The following is a 14,212-nucleotide window of genomic DNA, read 5'->3' as shown; positions in this document are numbered from 1 at the left end:
ATGCCACACTTGGATGACAGATGCATGCCACCATCCTCAGCTTTTCAATTTTTCTCCCCATGCTATCCTGAAAGGTCAATGCTCCTGATTTTAGCCCTTCCCTGTAGCTGGGATGAAATTTTTATTAAAAACAAAATTAAGAGCCTAAATTTGGTTTTTAAAAAGTTCAATACATGTGTTACAATTTTCTCCCAAAACATAAAATCCTGTGCTTCTAACTTTAAAATACTTAGCCAGCTAAGGGGTATTATGCATTTTGAATGTCTAACAACCACCCCAAAGTAGGCTGGCTACACACATTCCCATCACATCTATGTTCATGATTTGCCCAATAGTGACTGCTCTGACCCTGCGCCCCTTCACTTTCTCACAGTCCATCTCTAAGCAACTCTCAATAAAATCTGCATGTCAAGTACCCCATTTCCCAAACCCTATCTGCATCATGACATATAGAATCCACCTCACCTGAGAACCTGAAATCGTTCTCACCAAATACCTGGCAAACTCATCTATGAAACCATGAGCCTGGTTTGGTCATTCACTTACATAACAACGTGACAGCTTCCTGGCTTTGTGGAGGGAAGCTACACTGAATCATTGTGAAATAGCAGTCAAAACCGTGAAATCAACAACAGATACATGCTTTGTATCTGGTGAAAGACTGTGCTCAGGGAAGACTCAAAACAGTCCCTCCAAACAGACAATTCAATGTGACAAGTGTAGTGACCATTGGATTCACAATCCTGTGTGCACATACTGAGTTGGAATCTCCTTCTCTACAGGCTTGATAGGCAAATAGTCACTACACCCCCTAATATGGTGACACCTTCTCTGAAACCATTTGAGGTCTGAGCGACATGGGAAGGATTGGACATGAATCAATGGAAGCCACTGCACAGCCCAAAGTTCCTCAGGGGTCTGGAAAGGGACCTCTCCTGATGGTGAAGGATATCAAGGCCTTTCTTTCAGGAGCCAAGGCAAGATAACCCTAACTTCCCTGCAGGTACAGACACTTACTTTGAGATACTCTTGCTGAATGACACCACCACACAAGCGGAAGAGTGAGGTCTCCAGAGAACGCACTTAGGGAAGAACAGTTGCAAATCGCACCATAGGTTGGATCTGACAGGAGCCTGCTGTTCACTGGCACCAATGTGACAGGATAGCATCCCATTTTCCAGGCCATATGGTAGCACAGGAGGGGGCTCTGCCTTGGAATGCTCTGTCCCCCATACGTTATTGGTTCAACAGATGTGAAATCCACGAATAGAATTCCTCAGAACCTTCTTGAAGGCCCTTGGTGCCTTTCTCATCCAATCGCTGCCTCCAACAGTGACTGGAAGTAGCCTCAGCTTCTGAAGGACCCCCCAGCTTCTGTCTGACTGGTGGCTTCCAGTCAAGCACACAGGCACTGGCCCTCTTCTTGAATTAGATGGGCCTCACTTGTCTCATCTGAGGGCAAGCCACAGAATTATGGCTTAAGTCTGAAGAAGGTCTAGTCACTGCCACCTTTGAGCTGCTGCAGGTATGAGCTGCCATGTGTTGAGGCCACCAGAGACCATGTATACACGACAGTCTCTGAGGACTCCACACACAGATGCCCAGTCATTCTAGCATTTCAGGTGCCCTGCCAAACACTTAAGGGAATGGCTACAGGAAAAGCAGACCAACTCAACAGAACCAGCTTAGACTAACTTGTGATATTTCAAGATCATGATGCTTCCTTTGCTCTAGACACAAGATAATTATGCCAAATGCAAAAACAGAGCAACTGCTATCCTGTCACAACTAAAAGTGTGGTGTTCCCACTATCTGTTTCATTGGTGCTGTCCTGGGACTGGTTGCTCTGCCACAAATTGGGTGTCTCATGCAGTCCCTGACATCTGCTCAGGAGGTGGGAAAATACAACCACCTACAAAAAAGGGAAACAAATCACACTACTTTGGCTGAATTTGAACCATGATCCCTCACATCTCAGCTTTCTGAGCAGCTAAGATTATAGCTATGAACCCCAGCTCACAAGAAAACACCGAGTGTTTATTCTTAATAGCGAAGTGTATGCCCTTAGAGCAAGGCATGCAGGCTGGTGGTGAGGGCCTGGCTTTGAATCCTGGCTTGTTTGATCTCATTGTTAGAATATGGTGGTAATGGGATTACCTTCCTTAGCTGGGTACTGAGGGGGAACTGTGGGAAACTTAACATATTAAGGACATTTGGGACAATGACCAATGTCAATGGTCAATAGACAATGGCCAGGGCATGTGGGCATGATCAGTTTGAAGGGCAAACATTCTGCAAACAATTCTTATTGCAAACACATTGCCTTCAAAGCCATTGCATGATTTATTAAAAAGGGAGTAAGGGATGCTAGTCTGGTTCTGGAAACAGATGTAACCCAAATTGCTGCCAATTCCTCAGTGAGACCTGGGAATGCATGATCAATAGGCAGAAAGTGGACCACAATATGTGGGTATGGACAAAGTTTGTTGACATATCACATGCTGATTTACAGCATACAGACCTAAAAGTAGATCTTCAGACAAAGAGAAGAAAGTTAACTTTACAGAATTTCATACGAACACAGACAATTAGAGGTAATTTAAAGTCAGTAAGCAGGAAGAATTAAACCTTGTCAACAAATGTGAAGTAGCTCCAGTGATCAGAGGTTGCAAAGAGTAAGCAAGGCACAGGTGAGCTTCCTTAGACACACAAAGAGAGTCTCTGGGCATTGTCCTATAGAATTAACAGGGGAGAATAATCGCACTTCCTGCAAACCTTCACCTGAGTCTGGCAGCTGGGCATCAGGCCTTTGCCCTGACATGGAGAAAGGGGAGTCCCTCTTATTTCCCCCAGAGGGAATACATGCAGGCATATGCACACTCATGGCACGTAAGACTTCAGATGGGGTCATGAGAATCAATGCCTCCAACTAACTTGCCTACTTGGTTCCTACAGCTGTAGAGCTCCATCTTCCTCACACCAACATTTTGTCCTTGTGACTGCCCAGAGACAAGAAAGTTTCCAAACAACTGGAAAGGGTTGCCTTCCTGGAGGGCTCTGATTGGAGAAGAGGCTTGGTCATGAGGACTTCCCATTGGTGGGTTCCAGTGCTGATGTTCTGTGACCTTCCCAAAAATCTTACACCTTCCCTCCCCTACCTTTCAGAATGACAGCACAAAAGCCATTATAAACACCTGTCTCTACTTTACCCTAACCCACTTTCTTATTTCAAAGGGTAGGGGTTGGGGGCATAAGTTTGCATCAGGAAGCTAAGCTAACAAACAACAAAATAACTTGAGTTTAAAAAGATCTAAACCCCAGGAATACCTCCCTGAGAAGGAGGAGTAATGCTTTTATGGACTTCTTCAGAACTGTGGTATTCAAAATGGAATGCTACAGACAAACCAATGGGGTTAAGAAGTAAGATGTAGGCTGAGCATCTCTAATCTGAGGATCTTGTGTTGTGATGCTGTCTCAAGTGAGAAGATTCCACATTGGGCTTCCTGTGACTGTGGCCATCAAAATAGGAGCACGCTGCTATGGGCTCATGCCTGTAATGCTAGCTGAGATATAAGGATGTCTACAGTTCAGAGCCAGTGTAGGTAGAAAAGTCTCTGAGATTCTGATCCCCAATTAACCACAAAAATGTAGACATGGAGCTGTGTCTCAAGTAGTAGAGCACTAGCCTTGAGCAAAAAGCTCAAGGTAAGTGCTCAGTTCCTTAGATCAAGCCTCAGGTACAACACAAAAGGAAATGAAAACAAAAAACATCAAGGCACACTAAAAGTATATAAAGTTATCTTCAGTCTAGGTATATAAGTAATGAATGCATTTTATGTTTAGAATTAATCCCAGCACGAAGTTACCTTATCACATATATGCAAATGTTCCAATATCTGAAATTCAAAATATCTCCTTTCTCAAGTATTTTGTAGGAAGGACAGTCAATCTGTTTTAAATTTTCTATTATTAAACCATTCTTTAAATTTTTCCACATTCTATATGTCATATAATTCTTAACATTACTTAAATAGAAATAAGCAAACATCTAACTGCAGACGACATGTGCCTATTGTGCTTTCCATGCTACCAAATTCCTTAATCCTTGTCCACAGTACTAAGAAATGGGTACTACTGAAGAAGAGATTAAAAACGTTTCTCTATTTCAGGTGGTGTACAGTCTGAGTATTCAAAGGTAAGTCAGGATATGTCGTATTTCTTAAAGCTATACCCTTAAAAAGCAGACATCAGAATACAACACAGGAGGTACTTCCTAAGTACCCATTGGATGAGTAAGTGATGGGCACTCAAGACTGCTAGATTCTCTTTCCATAGAAGGGATTATTATGTTATATTAAAAGATAAGAAGTGAAGAACAGAACACATGGGAGAACTTTTGCAGCCATGCTCCTTTTTAACCTCATCTCCATATACAGTACTGAAGATCCCTTCAGATGTTAAAAGGGAAGGCAGAGGAAAAGAGAACAATCACCTGGAGATTACAGAGTTTCATCCAGTCAGGACTTAATCTGTTTTATGTCCCAAGTTCTATCTGGAGGCTGATGAATATCAGTCCCAGATGAATGTCAATCAAAATGTAGCTCTCAATTACAACTCCCCAAAGAACTTTCAAAATTATGCCAATTGTATTATTCTATACTCTGTAGAAACTAACCCAAATGTCACCTTTCCCAGGTCAGAAAGTATGTGCCCAATGGCCAAGTTCACCAAACTCCATGCTAGACAGGCCTTGTTAATATTGCTCTTAGAAACATGTACATCCTGAATTACCAGAAAGAAACAAGAAAAATGATTCAGAAACCAGCCTGTTGGCATAAACTGCATCACATCAACACCTAAGTAGTTTCTTTATGTGGCTCCATTCTCTGCCCTTCCCAGGGCTTTACCCAGGGACTCTGAGCTAAATTTTTAATATATACATACACATACATATGTATGTACTTATGCATATATGCATATATATGTATGTACATGCATTTAAACACATATATAAATACAAATACACACAAATTATCATAACAAATAACACTGACTGCCTCCCCATAAAAGAAGTAAGGTTTCCTGAAGCTGAATTCCAGTTCTAATAAACAGAACAAGAAAACTTCTAGATGTAAAGTGAAGGCTCTCAACCTGTAGAGATATTTTTCTATGAAACCAATCAAAATAAGAATCATACCCTTCCAGTCTTCAAAGACAGTTCTTTTTACAGGAATTATGCATAGAGATGCAAAACATAAAGTTGTCTTTTGTCTTAGCTCATGAAGGTAAACTCCCTCTAGAATAAACTACTGAGCCTAGATCATACATTGTATGTTGAAGAATTTAAATACTCAATGCATATTATTGAAATTAATTCATAGTCATGCCTAAGAAATTAATTTACCTCTGCCCTGTTTTCCTTATGTATAATGTACCATGAAATCAAAGAAATAATAGTACAAGTTAAAAAAATACCTATTCCAATGTGGGCAATATGAAAAAAAAATTACTAAGGAAAATAGAGATACTCAAAAGTAACAATCAGTATGGAAATAAATCAATAGTCAAACTTGTGAGTAGCTGTCAATTGCTTAAAACATTACACCCAGACCTAAACCATTTTATCTTTTCAGAAGGTTCACCATCTCTATAGTAAAATAACCATTTACTCCAATATCCCCCAGCATTTTTTGGGGACATGAAGGTTAACAATACATTTTAGAGCTAATTGTCTCTCTGGAGCATTTTTCTCATCAGAGGACTTTTCCATTTTCTACTCAGCACAACCCGCTCTGTGCCCTGCTTATCAAAGGCAGACTCCAATCCCACAGGCATGCCCACGCCTGGAAAGTCCATCACTAATCCCCAATGGCTGAGCTCACACTCAACACTCTCCATTTCATCTGCAGTTTCTATTGTAACCAAAGGAAAAAGCCAAAGAGCAAGACACAAACAGACCAGAACAGCAGCCACAGACAGTGCTGAAGTCTGAAATGGGACTTAATATTTATGAAAAAAAAACATTCCTTAGGTTGAATCAATAGCTCCAAGTTCCCAGCTGCACCTGGGCATGGGCAACCCCTCCTGCTGCACAGCATGCCCTCTTCATTCATTGGTTCAGCATCTTGCATCATGGTTGAATCAGTCTTACCCAAGGAAAGGAAGAAAAGGAATGACATCTGCTCTGTTCTCTGCAATTTATCAGCTCTAGTTTTCTCATCCAAGAAACACATATGTCCAGTCCCTTCCTCACACACAGTCTTTGTTCTAGCACTGCAGAACTGCAATTCTGGGGGAAGAGAGAGTCATACAGTGTTATCTTAGCTCTTGCTTGTTTATGAAGTGTTCTAAACCCAAGGAAGAAACATTTAGATTGGAGACATGTAAAAAAAAGATTTCTGTTCTAACTAATTTGTTTCAAATTTTAAGGATACAGTGAATTTGGAAGCCTGCTAGCAGAGACATGGTTTTTTGCAGTTTGCTCTCTACCTTTTGAGTCCCCCTGTATCCTGGTTAGAAAGACCAGAGAATTCATATAATCCATTCTATCGCTTGTGTCAAAATAGCCCATTTTTTAATTAGTTTTTTTTTATTGTGAAAATACTGTACAGAGGGGTTACAATTACATGGACAAGATAATAAGTACATTTCTTATCAAGCATTGTAACCTCCTCCTCTGTTTAACCTTCCCATTCCTTCTCATCTTCCCCGCCCCCTCCACCAAATCCCCCTGCCCCCCCAACAAAGTTGTAAAGTTCGTTTTCGACAAAACACTTGTACATCTCATTGTTGCAATGGGTCCACCTGTATCCCTATTTAAACGATTTGTTTTTCCCCTTCCCCTCCACAAATTATACTGACATCAAATACAGTGAAAGCAGGGGTTATACTTTGGGGAAGGGACATACATAGCAACAAAGAAATAATCTTATAAATGTTAGAAACAATCGCATGAAAGAAAAAAAAAACATTTGAATATATATTTTAGGTTTCATTTCCCTAACATCACCTTATCTGACGTTTACTGCTTAACTCAGACATATACTAGATATTGCAAATAAGGGAAGCCATGGGACCTATGTTTCTCTGGGCCTGGATTACTTCACTTAATATAATTTTTTCCAAGCCTTTCCATTTCCTAACAAATGGGGGCAATGCCATTCTTTCTGATGGAGGCATAGAATTCCATTGTGTGTGTGTGTGTGTGTGTGTGTGTATATATATATACCACATTTTCTTGATCCATTCATCTACTGAGGGGCATCGGGCTTGGTTCCATATCTTAGCTATAGTAAATAATATTGCAATAAACATAGTCATGCTGGTAACTTTAGTGTGGTCTTGTTTGTATACATTTGGGTAAATGCCCAAAAGTGGGATTGCTGGGTCATAGGGGAGCTCTATGTGGAGTCTTTTGAGGAACCTCCATACTACTTGCCAAAGTGGTTGAACAAGTTTACATTCCCACCAACAATGCAGTAAGATTCCCTTCTGTCCACATCCCCTCCAGCATCTGTTGTTATTAGAGTTCGTGATTTTAGCCATTCTAACTGGAGTGAGGTGGTATCTAAGTGTTGCTTTGATTTGCATTTCTTTTATGGAGAGGAATGTTGAGCATTTCTTCATGTGTCTATTGGCCATCCTTCTTTCCTCTTCAGAGAAGTTTCTCTTTAAGTCTTTAGCCCACTTATTTCTTGTGCAGTTGTTTCTTTGATGATTTGTTGTTGGGGGATTTAATTTTTTGAGTTCCAAGTATATTTTAGATATGAGACCCTTGTCCGTTGTATGGCTAGTTTATCTTCTCCCAATCCATGGGCTTAAAAATAGCCCATCTTGAAGGCCAAATCACCTTCAAGACTTTGCAGGGAAAAGGAATGATATCCCTTATCCATTCTCTTGTTGAGAGTTAACATAATGTGGCAAATTCCTCCCATCCTTAGCCTCATTTTCCTTAGTCCAGAATTTCTGTTTAGCAGACCACTGTTAGGCTCACTTCCAGCTTCATGAAAGATACTCTCCTTACAGGCCATCTAAGTCAATGTTAACACCTCCTTCTTTAGGACAATAGTCTAGATTATTGGGATTGGAATTCAAATTCAGGAACGCTATTTCCAAAATGGAACATCTGGTTTACTCACGCTCCTGAGACCTACACCAAGTATTAGCATTGAACCTTAGCTCAGTCCCCTGCAATAGCTGATCATATACCTCATCCTACCAATGGCTGGTCACTTTTGGTGGGAGGATCATTCAAGCCCAGGAGTTGAAGGACATCCTGGGTAACACACACAGGAAGATTCAGTCTCAAAGAAACAGGTGCAGAACTTCTCTAACAGAGGCTCTGCTTTTAATCCCAAGTACTAAAAAAACAATACTAACCTAATGCATAATAACTTTTTACTAATAATCAATCTCTTTTAATGCACAAATTATAAGTATCTTTTTAAGCATCAAACTTTAATCTGCAAGTTTATAAAGATTCCAGATTACTGTAGAAGAAAGGCATGCTTAGGTTCCTCGCTCAGTGAAGTAAGCTTAGAAGTAGGAAGCAATTTCAAGTCATTTCTTACCTTAATACAAGGACATCAAAGACATGTTACTAACACTCATTAACTTTGCTATGCCTGTCATCCACCTTGAAAGCTTTTGTGTTGCTGCTGAAGATTTTCCACTATTCACTCATTTGCTTCAATGGGGACTTCTTTTCACATAACAGGATTATTTCCTCCATGCAGTCCTGGAAAGGTATGAAAACAGGAAGCTCCATTATTACTCGACCTCGCTGTTTTCTTTTTTTTTTGTGCTTGTATGAGAACTTGAACTCAGGGCCTGGGTACTATCCTCTAGTTTTTTTCTGTCAAGATTGGTGTTCAATCCCTTGAGCTAAGGCTATATTACCACAGTTTTGATGGCTAAATGGAGATAATTGTGTGCTTTCAAATTCAGTCTTCAGATAGCAGCCTTCTGAGTAGGATTAGAGAGGTGAGACTATAGTGCCCAGCCCCCAGAAGCATTTCTTCCTTAGAAGTGGTGCTGTGGTTGAAGAGGTAAAGCACCAGCCTCGAGAACACAAAGGGCCAGGGCCAGTGGCCAGGCTCTGAGTTCAAGCCCCACCACTGAGAAAAAAAAACACTTAAATGAAATGAAACTATTATTTTAGATATGAGACCCTTGTCCATTGTATGGCTAGTGAAGATCTTCTCCCAATCCCTGGGCTTTCTATTGATTTTGCTAGCTATGTCCTTTGCCATGGAGAAACTCTGCAATTTCATGAAAGCATATTTGAACAAACTTTCTTTGATTTATTGTGTTTCTGGATATCTATTAAGAAAATTTTGGCATACACTAAGGAAACCCAGGGTTTCTCCTATTCTGTCCTGTAATGTTTTCAGGGTGTCTGCTTTGACTCTGAGGTCTTTGGTCCATTTGGAGTTGATTCTGGTGCTGGGTGATATATAAGGATTTAGCTTTAGTTTTCCACAAGTAGTTAACCAGCTTTGCCAGCACTATTTACTGAAGAGGTTGTCTTTCTTCAATTCTATTTTTGAGTTCCCTTATCGAAGATTAGATGGGTTCATTTCTGGGTTTTCAATTCTATTCCATTGGTCCTGAGGTCTGTTTTTGCGCCAGTAACCACCTGTTTTGATTACTATGGCTTTGTAGTAGAGTTTGAAATTTGGTACTGATATTCCTCCAACATTGTTTTTTCTGATAAGGATCATTTTTGTTGCTGCTTAGTGGATAGTGAAGTTAAATAATTACTTGAAATTTAATTATCTTATATTTATAAGGTTATACAAAGTGAAACCTCATTTTAAACTGAGAAATGCATTCTTGCTAAAGTAGCCATTGCATAATCATTTCTCTTCTACTGGAGTTATTGTTTGGCTTTTTATTTTTATTTTTGTTGTCCATGAAGCTTGAACTTTGGGCCTGGCCCCTGTACCTGTGCTTCTTTGAGCTCAAGGCTAGCTCTCTATCACTTGAGCCATAAGGCCACTTCCACTTATTTTTGAGTAGCTTATTGAAGAGTCTCAAGAACCACTATCCTCAATTCTCAAGTTCCTGAGTAGTTAGTATTACAGGCATGAGCCAAGCCACTAGCACCTGCCTTGGGCTAACTTTCTAAATGAAATTGTGTAAGAAAAAAATTGTCTGTTAGTAAGGATCAGTAAAAAATTCCCTCTGACTTTGGAAACATTTTTTCTTGGTTTGTGTATTTTTCTTGCTGGTGGCAATCAAATTCAGAATTTCATGCAAACTATGCATACTATCACTAGCCATACCTGGAGTTATTCTGTATTCTATTTATTTTAATTTTGGGGGCTGATTCTGGGACTTGAACTCTGGGTCTGGGCACTGTCCCTAAGCATTTTTGCTTAAGGTTACTACTATGCCACTAAAGCTACAGCTGTGTTTCCAACTTTTTGGTTGTTAATTGGAGATAAGACACATAGATTTTTCTCCCTTGGGTCAGCTTTGAACAGAGATTCTTAAACTTCAGCCTCTTGACTGGCTAGGATTATAGACTTGAGCCACTAGCATACACTTATGTCTTTAAAATATATCCATTAGTAACAATAATAAATGACTTATTATTACTACAGGATCACACCTACAATGCTACCTACTTGAGAGGCTGAGATCTGTAGATCATCGTGTAAATACATCATGGTTATACAATTCAAAGTTCATTAATTTTTGTATGTGCTGGCCCTAAGGATTGAAGGCTTCAATTCAAAGCTTGAGCACTATTTTTGAGCTATAGTACCACTTCCAGGTTTTTCATAGTAGTTTTTCAAAGTAGTTCTTAGGACTACTGGACTTTTCTGCCCAGGCTGGCTTTGAACTGCCATGTGTATCCTCCTGAGTAGGATTTAACCAGAAAAGCCACACTGAAGGTGTATACATGCTCAAATGGTAAATGCTAACCTTGGCTGGAAAAAGTTAAGAGGATTCAAGCCCCAGTATTGGCACATATACACTTATATGCATGCATGTGCATACACACACACACACACACACACACACACACACACACACACACACACACACACACACACACACACACACACACAAAAACCAGACTCCTATACTCAGTTCCCCAGGATGAAAAAAAGGTAAAAATAACAAATTATAAGATGGATGATTATTTTAAGTAGCTTCAATAGTTACTAACATGGCTATATTGTGGCTTAGGTGGTAGAATGCTTTCCTCCCATACACCAGTTCAATTCCCCACGTTGTTCAAACCAAACCACACAAACAAAAACACACAAAGAAGCATATCACACAAAAGATATATAATACTATGTAACAAACATTAATCATTAAAAAATAACTGAAAAACAGCAAAATACAGCCATGTCAAAATCATGCATGGGGGGCTGAGAAGGTGGCTCAGTGGTAGAGTGCTTGTCTTTCATGCTTGAGGCCCTGGGTTCGATTCCCCAACATCACATAAGCAAAAAGAAAAAAGCCAGAAGTGGCGCTGTGGCTCAAGTGGCAGAGCACTAGCCTTGAGCTGAAGAGCTGAGGGACAGTGCCCAGGCCCAGAGTTTAGGCCCCATGACCGGACCTCCAAAAAAAAATCATTCATGGGAATACTCAATATCTAAAGAATGTATTGTTTTCTATCAAATCAATCTATAAATTGAATGGAATTTTATGAGAAGTCTTATCAGGACTTTTTATAGTTTCAGGCTGCATAGCTTAGAAAAAATGAGACCTGGAAAATGACATCTAGGAACTCTGATAGAAATAATACATTTAGAATAATACATGCACTATCTTCTTTGCTTCTAACTCAGGATGCATTCATCATCTTAAGGATGAGCATCTGTTCTATGGCAAAAATATATGCATTCTTTCCTGTAAGAAATTCACTAAAGGGGCTGCGAAGGTGGCTCAGTGTTAGAGTACTTGCCTTGCATGCATGAGGCCCTGGGTTCGATTCCTCAGCACCACATAAGAAAAAAGAAAAAAGCCAGAAGTGGCGCTGGGGCTCAAGTGGTAGAACACTAGCCTTGAGCTGAAGAGCTGAGGGACAGTGCCCAGGCCCAGAGTTCAGGCCCCATGACTGGACCCTCCCCCCCAAAAAAAGAAATACACTAAAGACTGAATCACCAAATAACCAAGAACTCAGATGGTATAACCCCAGAGTGATTAAGAGCAAAGATAAACACCTATATATATGGCTTTATGACAGGACTTGCTTTTATTATATAAATGCCACTGATGTCAAAGAGCTCTTTGCGCCTACTGTTAAGAGCACTCACACTCTGAGTGTGCCTCTGTCTTCCTGTTTATCTGCTTATCTGTTTGTTTGCTTGCTAACTCAATAAAGTATTGCCAAGTTTTCTTACCATGGTGACTACTCTGCAAATTTTTATTCTGTGACCAAGGACCCTAAGTCAAGAGTTTCTACTGATAGAGGGAAACTTCCCCAAACCTCACCTGGACCCAGTGACTGTTGTTCCTCAAAGTTATGAGGTGAGTTGCTGAGTGGTAGAGTGCTTGCCTTAAATGCAAGAGACTCGGTGTTTGGTCCCCGCTAACAGAGGAGGGGAAGGATTTGTAAAGATCAAAAGACACAAAGAATATGAAAGAACAATTTTGGGGACACACCATAACTCAAAATGAGGATTTGTTATACTAAAGCCTAGTAATCAAGACAATCTGGTATTACAGCTGAAGAAAAAGAATTACACAGGGTAGAGAATTGAGTACAAGCCCATGTAGAATCCTGAGATTTGACATTAGACTATTCAACAAATAGCTATTTGGATGAGCTATCTATTTATATGGAATAAGATACAAAATAGACCTTAACTTAAAGCCGTAGCAAACAATTCCTAAAAACAAAGAGGCAAAGGTAGAAAGCAACACTTAAAAGCTTTAAGAATGAAATAAGAGTACATTTTAAGAATGGAGATTTTCCCCAAGGAAATGAATACAAAGGTCGGAAAATATCAATAAGTTTACATTACAGCAACACCTTTGGTTGAGTAAGTAATATCAAGAAAAATATAAACATCCTCTCTTAAGGCTGAAGACATTTAAATAGTATGTATTCAACAAAGGAACATTTCAATCAAGAAGATGACAGATAGGATACATGATATTGAATAAAATATCTGAGCATGCAATTCACAAGAAAAGGCATATGTGATGTGGCAAGATTTATGAAAAATATTCTATCAGGAACAATAAAGAGATATCACACTTGTCAGACTAGGGAAAAGTTAAAAATATACTGGACAATACCAAATGATTGGATAAGGATTATATAAGAATATATGTGGATATTGATACCAACTTTATCATTATGCAAACTGCATATAGAGGAGTAAAAGTTATCAAACACCACTGACTAAAATTCATGAAGAAAATTTTCATACATAATATGAAGTACATCACAATTAATATGCACTGTCATAAGTATTTGTGATGATTTTTAGTACACTGGAAAATTTTTCAAGGAAGAAAAAAGGGGGTAAGAAGCCTTAATAAGGACCCTCATTTGTGAAATAACTTCAAGTACCCCACTACTTACTAGTTCGTAATGTTTTCTTTTTTGTTTTGCAATTCAGTTCCCACAGGGCAAGGGCAGGAGAGGAACAGCTTCCTTTGAATTGGGGTCATCTGCAAATGGTACCTGCATCTAGGACAACACAAATCATGAAGCTAGAGGTTTGCAAGATTAAGAAAAACAGGCTACTGGGCATGACCTGTTTGTGGAAGGGGAAGCACTGGATGGGGTGAGCAACAGTATCCCCTGCTCAGGGCTCATAATCCCAGTATATAGGCTATAGTTGGGAAGGGTGGTGGACATACTCCAAGCTCCAATGTGCCATCTCTTCTGCCCGCTAGAGCCCACCCTTAGTCCAACTGGCACCACATAGACACAATCATGTGTCCACATTCCATGAATGGGTTCCCATAGAATGGCAGGGTAGGAGCAATCTTTACATGAAAATGGATATATCTCAGATGGCACTGTCTCTGAGGCTGACAAATCATGAATAAAGAGTTCCTTTACATGAACAAGAAGAGGTCCTCACTATGAAGTCACTGTACCAGGTAAACGACTAGTTAGGGAGGTAGCAACATACCCAGATCCAAGTTAATAACCCCAGGCTACAAAGGAATTACAGGGGTATGGACACAGGACCAGGCCCAATATGCCCACAATCAGGCCTATCTGGCATCA

General features: G+C 39.9%; 1 long non-coding RNA gene across 1 annotated transcript in view; it reads right to left on the bottom strand.

Annotated features, from left to right (window-relative positions):
* The window catches only part of LOC138837193 (uncharacterized), a 99,584-nt gene extending 85,946 nt beyond the window's left edge, over nt 1-13,638 (bottom strand). Inside the window, exons 1-2 of the long non-coding RNA XR_011375226.1 lie at nt 13,556-13,638; nt 8,571-8,737 (exon numbers count right to left, since the gene is read on the bottom strand). This is a non-coding gene — a long non-coding RNA (uncharacterized lncRNA). The remainder of the gene's footprint in view (nt 1-8,570; nt 8,738-13,555) is intronic.
* Between the last annotated feature and the right edge of the window lie 574 nt (nt 13,639-14,212).

Source organism: Dipodomys merriami, unplaced genomic scaffold (assembly GCF_024711535.1).
Source record: "Dipodomys merriami isolate MVZ:Mamm:240054 unplaced genomic scaffold, mDipMer1.0.p SCAF_266, whole genome shotgun sequence".
Classification (NCBI taxonomy): Eukaryota; Metazoa; Chordata; class Mammalia; order Rodentia; family Heteromyidae; genus Dipodomys; species Dipodomys merriami.
The sequence above is the reverse complement of the archived record's forward strand: the minus strand, read 5'-3'. Positions and strand labels throughout refer to the sequence as shown.